This window comes from Pelophylax lessonae (assembly GCF_965119305.1).
Source record: "Pelophylax lessonae genome assembly, chromosome: 4".
Classification (NCBI taxonomy): Eukaryota; Metazoa; Chordata; class Amphibia; order Anura; family Ranidae; genus Pelophylax; species Pelophylax lessonae.
In genome coordinates, this window is record NC_138771.1 from 637,353,659 (window position 1) to 637,372,601 (window position 18,943).

An 18,943-nucleotide genomic window follows, 5' to 3' on the forward strand; every position below is an offset into this window, starting at 1 on the left:
CTCAGCTGCGGAAGCTACCGAAAACTCCCCGGGTCTGAGAAAACCGTAGAAAGCCAGATACATCGCCGCTTTGACCACGGCATTCGTGTATGGCTCAAAGGGCGACGTGTCCAGTAAGTTGGAGAGGGCCCTAAATTTCACCCCATCTATCGGCAGCCGCCTGATGGGGGAACGGTGATCCAACCTGCCAATGCCCTTCAGGAGGCTCTTCAGAGGATATGCCCGGAGGAAAGGCAAGGAGTTTGGATGGTGCGTCAGAAAGTGGTGTTGAACACCCGCCAGATATAGTTTAATAGTACTGACAGATAGCTTGAGTTGGAGGTGGCAAAAAGCAGCGAAGGCGACCATGGTCTGCACTGACTGATCAACCAATCCAAAATCCACTAGAAACCTTCGGAAGATGGTCAAGGCTCGGTCATAAGCCTTCCTGGTGTTGGATGACAGAGCCAAACGGGCCAACTCCCGTCCATGCGCCATGATGCGGGCTAGTCCAGGAGCAGATCCTTGAACTCTGGGGTCCGCGTGGGACATCTGTCGGCCGTCGGGTGGAGAGTGAAGAAAACCTGCAATTTGGAGCGGGAAAGAGCGTCAGCGGCTAAGTTGGTATGACCCGGAATGTGCTCACAGAAAAGAAAAAACTGGTAAGTGGCGGCTACCAAGGTCAGCCTGCGGACCAGTCTCATAATAGTCAGGGACGATGAACGGCCTTTGTTGATGATATCACAAGCAGCCATGTTATCACTGAAACATTTGACTGCCTTCCCTGACCAGTACCTACCCCAGGTGACAGCAGCTGCCACAATAGGGTATAATTCAAACAGCGCTGAGGTCTCCCGGAAAGCAGGTAAGGCTAGAGACTCAACCGGCCAACTATCCCTGAGCCATGAATCCCCGAAGATGGCTGCGAACCCGGTACTGGCGGCCGCATCCGTCCAAAACACAGGGGACTGGGCAGAAATGGGCGGGATGAACATGGAGATACCATTCCACCTTCCCAAGAACTCAACCCACATACCCAGGTCCGCCCTGGCAGGGGGATCCAGGTGGGAGATGACACCCTCCGGAAGACCTGGCAACAGCCGCAGCAACCGAGAGATAAAGGACCTGCCCTGGGGGATGATACGCATGGCAAAATTTAATGACCCGATCAAGGACTGCAACTCCTTCCTGGAGAAAGTCCCTAGTTCCAGGAACCTGCCTACCACCCCACGAATACGTTCAAGTTTGTCCACAGGGAGGCTGGACTGCATGGAGACAGAATCCAGGGTAATCCCCAAGAAATCCAGCCTGGTGACCGGGCCGACCGTTTTGCCTGGTGACAGGGGAACCCCTAAGGTGGAAAACAAGGCCAAGGTACTATTTAGACTGACCGGCGTGCAGTTGCTATCCTCGACCAACAAAAAATCATCAAGGTAGTGCAACACCGAGGGGCACCTGGAGACATTCAGAAGGAGCCAGCAGAGCGTCTCAGCAAAGGTATCAAAAATCTTGGGGCTGCTTTTAGACCCAAAAGTCAGCCTGCAAGCGAAATAATATTTCTCCCTCCACTTTACACCGTGGATGTGCCATAAGGAGGGGTGAATAGGCAGCAGTTTGAAGGCATTGGCAATATCCGTTTTACTGAGCCAGGCAGCCCTGCCAGCCCCCAAAATGGCCTGGATGGCATTGTCCACGGTAGCATAGTGGAGTGAGAACTCGGCCGAAGGAATAAGGGAATTAAGGCTGGGGTTGGTGGAAGAATGAGGAGCCGACATGTCGATAATCAAACGTTTTTTATTGGTGAATTTGCTTGTGGCAATACCGATCGGGTTGGTACGCCAAGAGGAGAAGGGGGGGGCCGGGAAGGGGCCTAACATGAACCCCTCCTGCACTTCCTTCTCAAGAAGTAGATCTACCGACTCCGGGTCCTCCGTGGCCGATAGTAAATTGGGACATTCCAGGGTCCCCGTGGGAAGAGACACCAGCCCCGTGTGGAACCCACCCAAGAACCCCTGAATCAGATACTCCACCAGGTGTGGAGACGGATGAGCCTGCAGGTAGAACTCCAGTACCCCGACCTTGACCCCGGTTAGTCATTGTTTGGGGTACATCTTGGATGGACACATGGATTTGGTGTGAGCCCTGAAACAGATGGAGCAGACATGGAGCAGCCTGCAAGCACTGAAGCTGCACGCCCCCCCATTGAAATTATTGCAAACCTGGGCTTTACCTAAGAACACTATGGGACGACCCAGCTTATCCCTAAGGCCACGCTGCTCTGACCTGCCAGCCCCCCCCCCCTGGGACCCCGGCCGGGGAGGACACAGCCTCCATGGGGCAAAGGCTGGCAGAATGTGAAGTGGAGGAGCATGTGGCACAGGAGGGAGGTGCCAAGCCTGCGAAGTGCCTGCAGAAGAGCTCGGTATCCAGTAGACTCCAATCCACACGAACATTGAATTGAGCCAAGGCTGCCGCCGCCTTGGCCGAGACTGATTTATGAAAGTCGAAGAAGGTAAAACCCCCGTATTTGTGCCCTAAATCCACTATCTTATGCAAGTAGAGATCTAACTCTTCCCGCCGCTGCGGGTAAACGGAACATAAAACGTCCCTGTAGATGCCGAAGGCCAGGACAAACTCGGGGATAGTGAGCTTCTTATTAAGCCGGGGGTCCCTGGCCTTCATGACTACGGACAAATCACCGTAATTGTAGACCTTGCTTTCGACCATGTCCTGGGAGGCAATGAGGAGAGCCACTAGGTTGACATCCTTCCCCTCCAAGATATCCTTGCGGAGAGCCGCGGGGACCAAGTGGGCCGGGGTGATAATAGGAGAAACCGTGGAAGAAGGCAAGAAGGGAACTGGGGGCCTACCCTGATCACCAGCAGGAACTGGGGTTGGGACCGGCAAGGAAGGAGGGGGGGCCCCCTTGGGCTGGACTGGCGTCCTCCAGCTTAGTCAGTCTATCGCCGATGGACTGTAGGGAGGATAGGATGGAGTCCAGGGTTCCCTGTATGGCAGATGAACAGCCCTGAGAGCTGGTGCCCAGTCCCGGATCTTCTGGATGTTCCATCATCAATTTGAACAGCTCCGCTTTTCTTGCAGTGGCCGGGAACGAGATACCCTTCTGGCGTAGGACCGCCGAGATTTTCGGAATAGTCCAAGACCCGTAAGAGCCCAGCGGAGAAGGAACCCGACGACCCCTGGGGGTACCGGACCTGACAGGGGTGCTGATCCTGGCTGGCGTGGAGGGGGAGGAAAATCCATCTTCCAGGGTGGCTCCTTGAGGCCCGCTGTAGAAGGAAACAGAAAAAAGTAGAACGCCCAAGACCGATTAGCGACCGTAACGTATAGGAGAACCACTGGCTGGCTAGCTAGAGCCCAGAGGCGAAAAACTTAACTACCCCGTGACAGGTGAGGCCCTGCTAGATGCCAAGCGGCCGGTGAGAGGCTCTACCTATGATTTGGGCGAGGGGCGTGAGCCACAGACGTGGTGGCGGGAAAGATGGCCTCTCGGTGACAGTAAAAGAATCAAAAACGTGTGGCCGTGACAGGTGAGGCCCTAACTATAAACCCCATGAGAAGGGTGGAGCGAGGCGCTAGCTTTGGTTTGGCCCGTGGGGCGAAATAATCTCAGACGAGATTGGGAGGTTGGCCTCGCGGGACCGGCTACGAAGGGGGGGTCTAAGGCCAGCGCCTGCACCCTAACAGCCAGTTGACTTGCCCTACAAGGGGGGGGGGCAATATATGACAGAACCATACAGCTGAAATGACACAGAAAAAGACAGTGACGACAAGAAAGACGGACAACATGAAAATGTGGTATGTGCGTGGAGGTGATGAAGCCGTGATGGAGCACGGAACCAAGGCAACCGCAGGTGAAGCACATGAGGAGTGTAAGAGCCTGAAGAACCTGGAAGGGGCTGACCACCGGGCAACCAGACAAAGATGACAAAGTGTGGTGGGGGCAAATGACAGAATGCCTACCAGTGTCTATGGGCGACGCCAGGGTAGCGTCTGTGAAGACTAAAAAATGAGTGGAGCCGTGAGGTACACAAGGAACCTGAACCTGAAGTAGTACCTGATGCCGGTATTGAAGGACATGGTGAGAACCTGAAGGAAAAAGGAAAATGGTCAACAAATAGGGGGGGTCACCCAGACCCCCCACTGGAGAACATCATGAGGAACCTAACAGAACATGCACACCCTGCGAGCCATGAGACCCCCCGCCCCCCCCCTCCCACCAACCCTCACATGCCAACCCCCCCCCCCCTCCCTCTGGTAAGACCGGGCCACCCAAAGCAATGACAGCCGTGACAACCAGGAACAAAACAGGGAACATGATATGGGGGAGACAAGCTGACGGAGGCTGAAATGAGCGTAGAGACACGTAAATGTGAAGTAGCCGTGGCCTAGTGGAAAGGCAGGCAGTGTGTGCATGAGACTGTGTATGGAGGTAGCCGTGGCCTTGCAGGAAGGCAGGCAGTGTGTGCAGGATCGTATGTGGAGAAAGAATAGCCGTGGCCTACAGGGAGGCAGGCAGTGTGTGCAGGAAGATGCCAACCCCCCCCCCCCCTCCCCCCCATACCCTGCCGTACCTGACCTCCTGCTGAACAGCGGGGAGAAAGCAGCGGAGTGGCCGACAGAAACAGCAGAGCAGACGGTGGCCAAACGCAGGGGAGCCGGACAGGATACCAGCGGAGGGAGAGCCAGGCAACTTGACAGAGGCTGCGCTGTGGAAGAGGAGCTCGGCGAGCAGCGCTTCCTGCTGCACGACCCAACCGGACGTCCGGTCCACGAGGAGGAACAGCGAGATCCGACGTCAGGTGATCACTGGAAACACCTGACCAGTGACGATCCGAGGCAGCAGGCCGGTCAAGGGGAGGGGCGGCGCTATAAAGCCCGCTAGCTCCTCCCACAAATACCGGCCTGCGGCCGCACACTTGTCCATTATCAGGGGCTTCCATCACACCCTTGTTTGGCCCATTATGAGGGGCTCCCACCATCCTTATACTGAGTCCCCGGGTATTTACAACCGCCGTGCTTCATATAAGGGGCTCCCACCATTCCAGGCGTTTTTGCAAGCCTTTTACAGGCGTTTTTATTGGCGTTTTTAACCACTTTACCACCGCCCACAGTAATATTACTGCGGCAGAGTGGCTCGTTATCGTCTGACGACGTAGTACTACGTCGTCAGACACTCCCCCCTCTGGGCGGCGCTTGCGCGCCGCCGGAGGCTCGCTCCCACTGTTTTCAGTCACAGCGGGAGTCGGGCCAGGGGAGGAGCAGCGGCGATCGCCGCCGCTCTTCCCCCGATCGTCGGGGATCTAGTGTGGAGATCCGCCCGCCTGTGTAAACACAAGCGGGCGGATCTCCATAGTGACAGGGAGTGACAGATCGGACTGTTCAGCATAGCTGGACATCCGATCTGTCCATGACTCACTCAGTCACCTCCCCCCACACGTCAGTAAGCACCAGGCATACATTAACCCCTCCCTCTCCAATAAAATTAACCCCTTCCCTGCCAGTGTCTTTTTTACAGTAACAGTGCATATATATAGCACTGATTACTGCAGTAATGTCACTGGTACCCCCAAAAGTGTCAAAAATGTCAGTCAAGGGTCCGATCTGTCCGCCGCAATGTCGCAGTCCCGCAAAAAAAAACGCAGATCGCCGCCATTACGCGTTAAAAAAAAACCCACCAAAAATGACAGAAATCTTTCCCTTTGTTAGTAAACGCAATAACTTTTGCGCAAACCAATCAAAATACGCTTATTGCGATTTTTTTTACCAAACATAGGTAGCAGAAAACAAATTGGCCAAAATTTTTAAAAAAATTGGTTTTTACATTTTTTTGGGGGGGATTTCATATAAAAAAATGTTAAAAATATTGTTATTTTTTCAAAATGTATGCTCTTTTTTTGTTTATAGCGCAAAAAGTAAAAATCGCACAGGTGATCAAATACCACCAAAAGAAAGCTCTGTTTGTGGGAAAAAAAGGACGTAAATTTCGTTTGGGTACGGCGTCGCACGACCTCGCAATTGTCAGTTAAAGTCGCACAGCGCCGAATCGCAAAAAATGGCCTGGACGGAAGACAGCAAAATCCTCCGGTGGTAAAGTGGTTAATAGGCGTTTTTGTGTAGTGAGTTGGCCAATGAAAAGCATTGTGTTTTTTTTACAAAATTTGCAAAGGAACCTCCCAGGGACCTCCTGCCCTGCATTGGACCTCCTCTTCTGCATTTTGTGGTGTTCTTTGTTGTCTGTGTGAGTTCTCTGCTGCTTATAAAATGGACGACAATGAACGAGGATTTCTGTTTTGTGCATCAGTTGCACTTCTGATGCTGGTGGAAGAGGAGGAAGAGAGTAATCGACAATACTGGGTCTATCCTGTGATTGCTACAGCGTGGCCACTGGGCAGTTCTGGGCAATGTATGATGACCTTCGTGTGCACGAGGACAAATTTTTTCAATACACACGAATGTCAGTAAAAAGGTGTGTTCATCTCCTAATATCCTCAATAAGCTTGTACTATGTATGATAGATTATTTGACCACTAACAATCAATATTATATTGTACAGTTTTGATGAGTTGCTGGAGTTACTCTCTGCACATCTTCAGCGACAAGACACTGATTTTCGTGACTGTATTCCACCTGTGGAAAGGCTGATCATTACACTGCAGTAAGCAACAACCCACGTCCCCATCCCCTCTCAAACCCCATCTCCCTCACCCTACTCCCCTTACAATTAGTGCCACGCATCAGTGCCACAAATCAGTGTCCACCAGTGCCACGTATCAGTGCCCCTGAATAAGTGTCCACCAGTGCCACGTATCAGTGCCACGTATTAGTGCCACAAATAAGTCTCCACCAGTGCCACGTATTAGTGCCACGAATAAGTCTCCACCAGTGCCACGTATCAGTGGCACGTATTAGTGCCACGAATAAGTGTCCACCAGTGCCACGTATTAGTGCCACGAATAAGTGTCCACCAGTGCCACGTATCAGTGCCACGAATAAGTGTCCACCAGTGCCACGTATCAGTGCCATGAATAAGTGTCCACCAGTGCCACGTATCAGTGCCACGTATTAGTGCCACGAATAAGTCTCCACCAGTGCCACGTATCAGTGCCACGAATAAGTCTCCACCAGTGCCACGTATCAGTGCCACGTATTAGTGCCACGAATAAGTCTCCACCAGTGCCACGTATCAGTGCCACGAATAAGTGTCCACCAGTGCCATGTATCAGCCTCTGTGTGGCACTGATTTGTGGCACTGATTTGTGGCACTGGTGGACACTGATATGCAATGCAACACATATGCAATTGTGGAAAGCATCCACAACTATTCAGGAACTACAGATAAGATTATCTCCCCCCACATACATGCTGTTGCAAAGATGCAGACATGAAATCAGACACAAGGCAAGGCATGCAGAACACATTGAACACTTACCTTTCTCATGCTGCTGCTTCTTACTCATTGTAGACCACCCTGCAATAACTTTGGCAGCTATTTCCTCCCATGCCCTCTGCCTCTTATTTCTGTTTTTGTAATGAACATTTTTTATGTCATAAAGACTTGGATAGGTTCTGATCAGTGCTATAAAAGCTTCTGCTTCTAACAGGAAACTGCTGTCCTCCATGTTGCCGGAAAATGTGCTCACAGCAGAGGCGTGCCAAGGGGGTGGAGAGCCAAGGAGGACGAGTGGCTCTCAATTTCTAAAGTCTTTTGGGAAAGATGCAATTTCCCAAACTGTGTAGGAGCTATAGATGGCAAGCATATACGAGTAATTAAACCAGTTGACAGTGGTATAAAATATTTTAATTATAAAAAATATTTCTCTTTTGTTCTATTGGCGGTCGTGGATGCCAATTATTGCTTCCGCTACATTGATATTGGCTCTTACGGGAGTAGTTCGGACTCCAGCATCTTTGCGCATTCTACTTTTGGCCAGATGCTGCGTAACAATAACCTAGACCTACCTGATAACAATCCACTACCGGGAACCAATGGTCCACCTGTCCCCTATGTGTTTGTTGGGGATGAAGCGTTTGCGCTTCATGAACACCTTCTAAGGCCATACTCAAGCCGAAACCTCAATGTGGAGAAGAGGGTGTTCAACTATAGGCTAACCAGAGCAAGGAGAGTGGTTGAGTGTGTTTTTGGCCTGCTATCAAACAAATGGCGATTTTTGCACAGCGTCATAAATCTCAACATGCAAAACGCAATATGCGCAGCCAAGGCAGCGTGCATCTTACATAATTTTGTAAGGAAGCGGGATGGCGTGTGCTTCGAAGATGCTTTAATGCACACAATGCAGAGGGCACAATGGAGCGGGAGTCGTGGGAACACAACTGGTGCATATGTCCGAGATTCCTTCAACAACTTCTTCATGAACACAGGACAGGTTCCATGGCAACTGGAAGCCATTGAAAATTGCTAATGACAATTGATAAGTGACAATCTCTGTATTGATGTGCATTAAATAATTTTAAAGGTATCATTGTATCATTTCAAAGGTTTAAAAGATATCAATAAAGGTATTATTGGAATCTAACATTCTGTATTGGTGTGCATTCATGGTATCATACAAGAGCTTATTTGTGGTGTCATGTGACCCGCGATTTTGTTTGTGCAATTAAACTACAAGGTAAAAAAAATAAGGTATCGCCAGAGCGAGAGCATTATTTTACAAAAAAATCAACCCTGTACTCCATTCACACTACTGCGACTTGTCAGGCGACTTGTCAAGTCGCCCCAAGACACTGATTCGTGGCACTGGTGGACACTGATTCGTGGCACTGGTGGACACTGATTCGTGGCACTGGTGGACACTGATTCGTGGCACTGGTGGACACTTATTTGTGGCACTGATACGTGGCACTGATACGTGGCACTGGTGGAGACTTATTTGTGGCACTGATACGTGGCACCGGTGGACACTTATTCATGGCACTGATACGTGGCACTGGTGGACACTTATTCGTGGCACTGATACGTGGCACTGATATGTGGCACTGGTGGACACTGATACCTGGCATTGGTGGACACTGATTTGTGGCACTGATACGTGGCACTGATGGACACTTATTCGTGGCACTGATATGTGGCACTGATACGTGGCACTGGTGGACACTTATTCGTGGCACTGATACGTGACACTGGTGGACACTTATTTGTGGCACTGATACGTGGCACTGATACGTGGCACTGGTAGACAGTTATTTGTGGCACTGATACGTGGCACTGGTGGACACTTATTCGTGGCACTGATATGTGGCACTGATATGTGGCACTGGTGGACACTGATTTGTGGCACTGATACATGGCACTGATACGTGGCACTGGTGGACACTTATTCGTGGCACTGATACATGGTACTGATACGTGGCACTGGTGGACAGTTATTCGTGGCACTGATATGTGGCACTGGTGGACACTTATTCGTGGCACTGATACGTGGCACTGATATGTGGCACTGGTGGACACTGATTTGTGGCACTGATACATGGCACTGGTGGACAGTTATTCGTGGCACTGATATGTGGCACTGGTGGACACTTATTCGTGGCACTGATATGTGGCACTGGTGGACACTGATTTGTGGCACTGATACGTGGCATTGGTGGACACTGATTTGTGGCACTGATACGTGGCATTGGTGGACACTGATTTGTGGCACTGATACGTGGCATTGGTGGACACTGATTTGTGGCACTGATACGTGGCATTGGTGGACACTGATTTGTGGCACTGATACATGGCACTGGTGGACACTGATTTGTGGCACTAATTTGTGGCACTGATACGTGGCACTGGTGGACACTGATATGCAATTGTGGAAAGCATCCACAACTATTCAGGAACTACAGATAAGATTATCTCCCCCCCACATACATGCTGTTGCAAAGATGCAGACATGAAATCAGACACAAGGCAAGGCATGCAGAACACATTGAACACTTACCTTTCTCATTCTGCTGTTTATTACTCATTGTAGACCACCCTGCAATAACTTTGGCAGCTATTTCCTCCCATGCCCTCTGCCTCTTATTTCTGTTCTTGTAATGAACATTTTTTATGTCATAAAGACTTGGATAGGTTCTGATCAGTGCTATAAAAGCTTCTGCTTCTAACAGGAAACTGCTGTCCTCCATGTTGCCGGAAAATGTGCTCACAGCAGAGGCGTGCCAAGGGGGTGGAAAGCTGGGTGGAGATTTGTGCTGTTTGAGCTGATCAGGAGCAACAAAACGCTTGTAAAACGCCTGTACAACGCTAAATACCACTTTGCATTGATGTCTATGGGACAAAACGCTTCTAATCTGCCCAAAAAGAAGCTCAAGTACTTTTTTGAGCGTTGGGCGTTTTCCTCAGGGCGTCAGAATGCTCAGATGTGAACAGGGGCCATTGCAATGAATAGGATTTGTCTTGTTGGGCGTTTTGAGAGCTGATCGGTGAGCAGAAAAACGCTCCAAAAACGCCTACATGTGAACGGAGCCTCAAAGTGCAGCTAACTGAGGGAGACTCCATAAAGAGCATGAGAATGTCACTCACCGTGATCGCACAGATGAGGGCATAGAAAAAAACAATATAAAAACAATTATATATATATATACACAAAGATATACTCAATATAAAGAAGTGCAATGAATTTCTTGTTGGATACATGTAAGTATTCACTGTAAAAGCATTAATTCATAAATGAATAAAGAAAATAAACTGAATCCAACAAAGTAAATACCAAATCAAAGAAACTATAATGAAATAATGTTAAAGCATAGCAGAAAAAAAAAATCACTGGAACCAAATACAGAAGCATAACAACACATGATGGATGGCAATTGGCCAGCATAACAACCATACACATGTGTGGCATACTAAATGATTCCACTATTCGAACTATTGGAATATATATCATATTTAAAAAAAATTCTAAACAAGGATCAGTTGATTAAAATATAGGATGGAGATAGCTTAATGCATTATTCATAATAATGTGGGGTTCCCACCATTCCTGCGTTCCCAGGTATTCACAGCTGCTGTGCCCATTATGAGGGGTTCCCATCATTCTTGTGCTGACTTCTCAGCCTGAGCAGTCTGAACACTTTTTGTGCCCATTATGAGGGGTTCCCACCACTTCTGTGCTGAGTTCCCAAGCCTGCACACCTCTTGTGCCCATTATGAGGGGCTCCCACCATCAACATGAAGAGTTTCTGGCTCGGCAGACCTACATTGTCCATTATCAGGGGCTTCCATCCTCCTTCCATTGAATTTTCAGGTCTGCACACCTGTTGTGCCCGTTATGAGGGGTTCCCAACATCATTGTGCTAAGTTCTCAGATATTCACAGCTGCTGCGCTCATAAGGGTTTCCCACCATTCCTTTGCTGAGTTCCAGATCTGCACACCGGTTGTGCCCATCATGAGGGGCTCTGACAATCCCTGAGTTCCCAGGTATTCACAGCTGCTGTGCCAATTATAAAGGGCTCCCACCATTCTTGTGCCGAGTTCCAGGTTTGCACAGCCTCTGGGTCCATTATCAGGGGTTCCCGCCATCCCTGTGCTGGGTTCCCAGGTTTTCACAGCTGCTGTGCCCACTATGAAGGACCTCCATCGTTCCTGTACTGTGTTCCAGATGTGTACACCTGCTCTGCCCATTATGAGGGGCTCCCACCATTCCTGTGCCGTGTTCCTGGGTCTGTACACCTGCTGTGCCCATTATGAGGGGCTCCCATCATTCCTGTGCTGAGTTCCTGGGTCTGTACACCTGCTGTACCCATTATGAGGTGTTCCCACCATCCCTGTGCTGAGTTCCCGGGTCTGCACACCTGCTGTGCCCATTATGAGGGGCTCCCACCATTCCTGTGCCGTGTTCCTGGGTCTGTACACCTGCTGTGCCCATTATGAGGGGCTCCCATCATTCCTGTGCTGAGTTCCCGGGTCTGTACACCTGCTGTGCCCATTATGAGGGGCTCCCATCATTCCTGTGCCGAGTTCCCGGGTCTGTACACCTGCTGTGCCCATTGTGAGGGGCTCCCACCATTCCTGTGCTGAGTTCCTGGGTCTGTACACCTGCTGTACCCATTATGAGGTGTTCCCACCATCCCTGTGCTGAGTTCCCGGGTCTGCACACCTGCTGTGCCCATTATGAGGGGCTCCCACCATTCCTGTGCCGTGTTCCTGGGTCTGTACACCTGCTGTGCCGATTATGAGGGGCTCCCATCATTCCTGTGCCGAGTTCCCGGGTCTGTACACCTGCTGTGCCCATTGTGAGGGGCTCCCATCATTCCTGTGCTGAGTTCCCGGGTCTGTACACCTGCTGTGCCCATTATGAGGGGCTCCCATCATTCCTGTGCTGAGTTCCCGGGTCTGTACACCTGCTGTGCCCATTATGAGGGGCTCCCATCATTCCTGTGCCGAGTTCCCGGGTCTGTACACCTGCTGTGCCCATTATGAGGGGCTCCCATCATTCCTGTGCTGAGTTCCCAGGTCTGTACACCTGCTGTGCCCATTATGAGGGACTACCACCATTCCTGTGCTAAGTTCCCCGGGTCTGTACACCTGTTGTGCCCATTATGAGGGGCTCCCACCATTCCTGTGCTGAATTCCTGGGTCTGTACACCTGCTGTGCCCATTGTGAGGGGCTCCCACCATTCCTGTGCTGAGTTCCAGGGTCTGTACTCCTGCTGTGCCAATTATGAGGGGCACCCACCATTCCTGTGCTGATTTCCCAGCCTGAGCGGTCTGAACACCTGTTGTGCCTATTATAAGGGACTCCCACATCCATGTGAAGAGTTTCCGGCTCTGCAGACCTATGTTGTTCATTATCAGGGGCTCCCACTATTCCCAGGACTGCACTCTGCTGGGTTCACCATCCTTGCTGGAATTGGTGGGAGTACCAAAAACATAAAAAAAAGAACAAACTCAACCTACCAGTCTCCACCAGTGGCGGCTGGTGTGTTGAGGGTGCAGGGGCGCCGCCCCCCATCCATGCGTCCGGCCCCCTAATCTATATGCAGGGGCGCCGGACCATGGAGTTCAATGGGATTTTTTTTTTTATCATCTGATTAGAGCCAGAGGCTCTAATAGGGCGATGCAAAGGGTGGAGCCGGGGCGCAGAGCAGTGCGTCCCGACTCCACCCATTGTGTGACAATAGCGAATGAAAATTCGCTATTGTCACACCGATCCTTATCCTGGCCAATCAGGAAGTGTGTCCGATACGCGCTTCCTGATTGGCCGCAAGCCCATTGCCATTGGCCGAGGAGGAGGCGGGAGCAGGAGAAGACGCGCCGCCGGTCACCTCAGAAGAAGCCGCCCGCTGCGGGAGCAGAGGAAGCCGCCGGAACTGAAGCCGAGAGCCGCCGCTGGTCCCGAGTATCCCTAGTCCCACCGTCAGCAGCAGAGAGCAGCAGAGTCTGTCCGGTCATCGTGAGGAGGTAAGTGATTCAAGCAGCCGCTGCCTCAGACTCAGTGCCTCCCTCCTCTCTCTCCTGTCACTGTGCGGGACTGAGGACTTGAGTCCGGCGGTGGTGGGGGGGGCACACCGTGGTCACTCTACATTGATGGGGGCACACCGTGGTCACTCTACATTGATGGGGGCACACCGTGGTCACTCTACATTGATGGGGGCACACCGTGGTCACTCTACATTGATGGGGGCACACCGTGGTCACTCTACATTGATGGGGGCACACCCAGGTCACTCTACATTGAAGGGGGCACACCCTGGTCACTCTACATTGATGGGGGCACACCCTGGTCACTCTACATTGAAGGGGGCACACCGTGGTCACTCTACATTGATGGGGGCACACCCTGGTCACTCTACATTGATGGGGGCACACCCTGGTCACTTTACATTGATGGGGGCACACCCTGGTCACTCTACATTGAAGGGAGCACGTTGTGGTCACTCTACATTGAAGGGAGCACGCTGTTGGTCACTCTACATTGAAGGGGGCACACTGTGGTCACTCTACATTGAAGGGGGCACACTGTGGTCACTCTAAATTGAAGGGGGCATGCTGTTGGTCACTCTACATTGAAGGGGGCACACCGTGGTCACTCTACATTGATGGGGGCATGCTGTTGGTCACTCTACATTGAAGGAGGCACACCGTGGTCACTCTACATTGAAGGAGGCACACCGTGGTCAATCTACATTGAAGGGGGCACACCGTGGTCACTCTACATTGAAGGGGGCACACCGTGGTCACTCTACATTGAAGGGGGCACACTGTGGTCACTCTACATTGATGGGGGCACTGCTCACTGGTCACTCTGCATTGATGGGGGCACACTGTACCTTGATTACTGAAGGCCCCTTTCACACTTTTGTGACCTCAAAGTCACGCTATTTTCTACCGCGTTTTTTGCCGCGAAGTAATGCCTATTACATTTTTCTGTTTGCGCCCCCCCAAAAATTTTGAGCACCAGCCGCCACTGGTCTCCACTGTAACTAAAATATCAGTTTTCGGACCAACTTTTTGAGGTAACAATAAATAGGACCTTGTAGGAGAACAAGATCTAAGCGGATCCCAGCACACTCAGAAAAGGCAATAGGGTGGATTTACTAAACCTGGAGAGTGCAAAAACTGGCACAGCTCTGCACAGAAACCAATCAGCTTCCAGGTTTTATTGTCAAAGCTTAATTAAACATGCTGAAGATAGAAGCTGATTGGCTATGGTGCACAGCTGCACTCCCCAGTTTTAGTTAATCAACCCAATTGTGTTATTTTGCTGGATCAATGTGCATTATAGGGTGTGCAGAAATAATTAGTAATGCACAGGGTCATAACTGTGTGATGGGGCCCACCTCTCCAATTTAAAGGCAATCCTTCCCCCTGACACAGAGTACTAATCATGTCCACGCCAGTTGTGTTCCCAAACTATATTCAGTATTCATTCTCTTTATCAAATGTTATGGCTAAATAAATCACTGTGCAGCCAGACAAAGATGGGTCCCCTGTACTCCTGCGCCCCATAGCAGTCACATGGTCTGATATAGCTATGCTCACACTCTTGATAATGTAATATAAACACACATGTAGTATATATTACCTAGTATTAACCGGTTGCCGACCGCCGCACGACTATATACTGCGGCGGTCAGCCCCGGCCAGGCAGAGTGACGTATGGATACGTCACTCGCCTGTCACTGACTTGAGAGCCAATTGCGGGCGCGCCCGCCGCGGCTCGTTCACTGACAAGTCAGTGCATGTGACCGGCGGACCCAATGTACGCCGGTCACACTACGATCGCTCCGGTGAAGGGAGAAAGGCGGAGCGGCTTATGTAAACAAGCCGCCCGTCATTCTCCCTGGTGTAAAAATGAAGATCAGACGGTTCTACTATGTAGGACCATTGATCTTTGTTTTTACACCAATAGCCATGTCCCTTTACAGTTAGAATCACGCCCCTAGGACACACTTAACCCCTCCCTGTCCAATACAGTTAACCCCTTCCCTGCCAGTGTCATTTTTGCAGTAACAGTGCATATGTATAGCACTGATTACTGTAGTAATGTCACTGGTAACTCCAAGTGTCAAAAATGTCAGTCAAGGGTCCGATCTGTCCGCCGCAATGTCGCAGTACCGAAAAAAAAAAAACGCAGAACGCCGCCATTACTCGTTAAAAAAAAAAAACACCAAAAATGACAAAAATCTTTCCCTTTGTTAGTAAACGCGATAACTTTTGCGCAAACCAATCAAAATACGCTTTTTGCGATTTTTTTTACCAAACATATGTAGCATAAAACAAATTGGCCGAAAATGTTAAAAAATTTTGATTTTTACATTTTTTTGGGGGAATTTCATATAAAAAATGTGAAAAATATTGTTATTTTTGCAAAATTTACGCTCTTTTTTTGTTTATAGCGCATGATCAAAAAATCGCACAGGTGATCAAATACCACCAAAAGAAAGCTCTGTTTGTGAGAAAAAAAGGACATCAAATTCGTTTAGGTACAGCGTCGCACGACCGCGCAATTGTCCGTTAAAGTCACGCAGTAAAAAATCGCAAAAAAAACCCTTTTAGCAGCCAAATCCTCCAGGGCTTAAGTGGTTAATGTGGTGTACCACATGACCAGCAGATAGATTTTCTTCATTTCCAGGCAAGTACAATCAATGCAAATGGAGGCAAAAACACCAAAATGTATGCTACTACCTCTGTTATACCTGCACAAGCAGGACCGCTTATAGGGGGGGGCCACCAGTCCTCCTGTAGGGGGCCCGGGCACACAGAATCGGTTCGATCGGGCGGAGGGGCAATTACAGACAGAAGCCCTGTGCTGCTCTTTGCAGCAGCTGTAAGCCAGCTTTCAGCTGCTGCAGGGAGAGACACAGATACAGGGCATCATTCCTGTCATTGCTTCTCCAACACTGATCCCCCCATCCCCGTGTGCCCCCTTTTCACTTTGATGCTCCCCCCCCCCCCCCCGCAGCACTGCAGGCTTCCCTGTCTTGTAAAAAAAAGATATATATATATATATATATATATATATATATATATATAATTATTAAACATTGTAATAAATCATTTAAAAAAAATTGTAAAATAAAATAATTGTAAAAATTGTTAACATTTAAAAAAAAAAAAAAATTATACATTTTTTTGGCTCTGTAAATGTAAAAAACAATTAAAAATGGGATAATTCACACAGTTTCTCTGTTATGTTTGCGTCCGCTAATAAGGATTTTAGTGTATTTTTAGTGAAAATATTGTTTTGATAAATTCGGGGGGGGGCTGCCAGGTAGGCTGTACGGGGCCCCGTGATTACAGCAGCCCTGTGCACAAGACTGCAAGCATATTCACAATGCACAGTACCAATCCAATCGAAGGGCCTATTTACATATTGTATATGCTCAGAAGCATTATTTGGTGTGTCAATGGGCACACATGGCAATGCAAGTGTTTTCTGTTGAGTGCACTCATAGACATGAACGGGTGGGCATCCTATAGCGCATACAACACATGTTGCTGCAAAGGGCAAGGTACAGAACCATGTGAATGATCCCTAAGAGTTATACCAGAGTTTAGACACCTAACCCTGCCAATAACAATGCTAACATTTAATGGCTAGGACTAGCAAATGATCACCAAAGCACCCCAAAGCACCTGGCTGACACACCTTGTTTATGGAATAGGCAGCTTAACCACTTGCCGACCGGTCACGTTGACCGTACTACGGCAAAGTGGCTCGATATCAGTCACAGCGGGAGTCGGGCCAGGGGAGAAAAGGCGGTGATCACCGCCGCTCTTCCCCGATCGTCGGGGATCGAGTGTGGAGATCCGCCCGCTTGTGTAAACACAGCGGGCGGATCTCCTAAGTGACAGGCAGGGACAGATTGCAGGGTTCAGCGTAGCTGAACCTGCGATCTGTCCCTGTGTCACTCAGTCCCCTCCCCCCACACACGTCAGTAAGCACCAGGCATACATTAACCCCTCCCTCTCCAATAAAAATTAACCCCTTCCCTGCCAGTGTCATTATTACAGTAACAGTGCATATTTATAGCACAAATTACTGCAGTAATGTCACTGGTACCCCCAAAAGTGTCAAAAATTTCAGTCAAGGGTCCGATCTGTCCGCCGCAATGTCGCAGTCCCACAAAAAAAAAATCGCAGATCGCCGCCATTACTAGTTAAAAAAAAACAATAAAAATGACATAAATTTCCCGTAGTTGGTAGCAGCGATAACTTTTGCGCAAACCAATCAAAATACGCTTATTGCGATTTTTTTTTACCAAAAATATGTAGCAGAAAACAAAATGGCCTAAAATGATAAAAAATTTTGATTTTTACATTTTTTGGGGGGGGAATTTCATATAAAAAATTTGAAAAATATTGTTATTTTTTCAAAATTGTCGCTTTTTTTTGTTTATAGCGCAAAAAGTAAAAATCGCACAGGTGATCAAATACCACCAAAAGAAAGCTCTATTTGTGCGGAAAAAAAGGACATTAATTTTATTTGGGTACAGCGTCGCACGACCGCAGTAACGCAGTGCCGAATCGCAAAATATGGCCTGGTCAGGAATGGGGTAAAATCTTCCGGTCTTAAAGCGGTTAAAAATACGCTCATTGAGAATTTTTTTGTCAAAGACATATAGCTAAATACATTTTGGCCTAAATATATGACAAAAATTGAATATATTGGATATTTTTTAACTGTCAAATGTTATTTTTTCAAAATGTTTGCATTTTTTTTATTAATATCGCAAAAAATAAAAAGCGCAGAGGTGATCAAATACCACCAAAAGAAAGCTCTGTTTGTGGGAAAAAAAGGACGTAAATTTCGTTTGGGTACGGCGTTGCATGACAGCGCAATTGTCAGTTAAAGTCGCACAGTGCCGAATCGCAAAAAGTGCCCTGGACGTAAAATAGCAAAATCCTCCGTGGTAAAGTGTTTAACAGAAGGAACCTTGGCACATGAGCATGAAACACACCACAAACATTAAAATGGGCCCTGAAATATTTAGCCCCCTATGGTGTTGACTGCACTGGTAGCACTCAGTAGCATCTTGTAGCTTTCAATTGCACATGATTTAAGCATTCGGCAGTCAAGTGAGATTATACTAGTACATGCTGGTTGTATAGCAAACTCCATGGAGAGCCATATATGTATCATCTGTTTTATTTGATCACTTGCTACTCCTAGTGATTATTCTATAGCAAATATAGCAGCAGGATTAAGCTACTGAAATTCTCCTGTGTAGCTCCACTCAATTAAGGTGGCTGCCAGTAAGTGGTTAACTGCCTCAGCATCAAGAGATCAACCATGTAGGTAATGGGTCATACACACTATACAATTGCCTATTTTTTTTTTCCTTTAGATTTACCAAAACCATATAATATGAGGTCAAATCTAAACACTTTCAATTTGTATGCAATCAGGCAGGCCCCTGCACTACATAGTTGAAGGTAAATCTAAAGGAAATCTAACAACAAAAGTTGTATAGTGTGTATCCAGC

The 18,943-nt window shown here is 48.8% G+C and overlaps 1 long non-coding RNA gene across 1 annotated transcript in view; it reads left to right on the forward strand.

Annotated features, from left to right (window-relative positions):
- LOC309552384 overlaps positions 1–18,943 on the forward strand; it is an 879,384-nt gene that overhangs the window by 498,383 nt on the left and 362,058 nt on the right. The window lies entirely within an intron of this gene.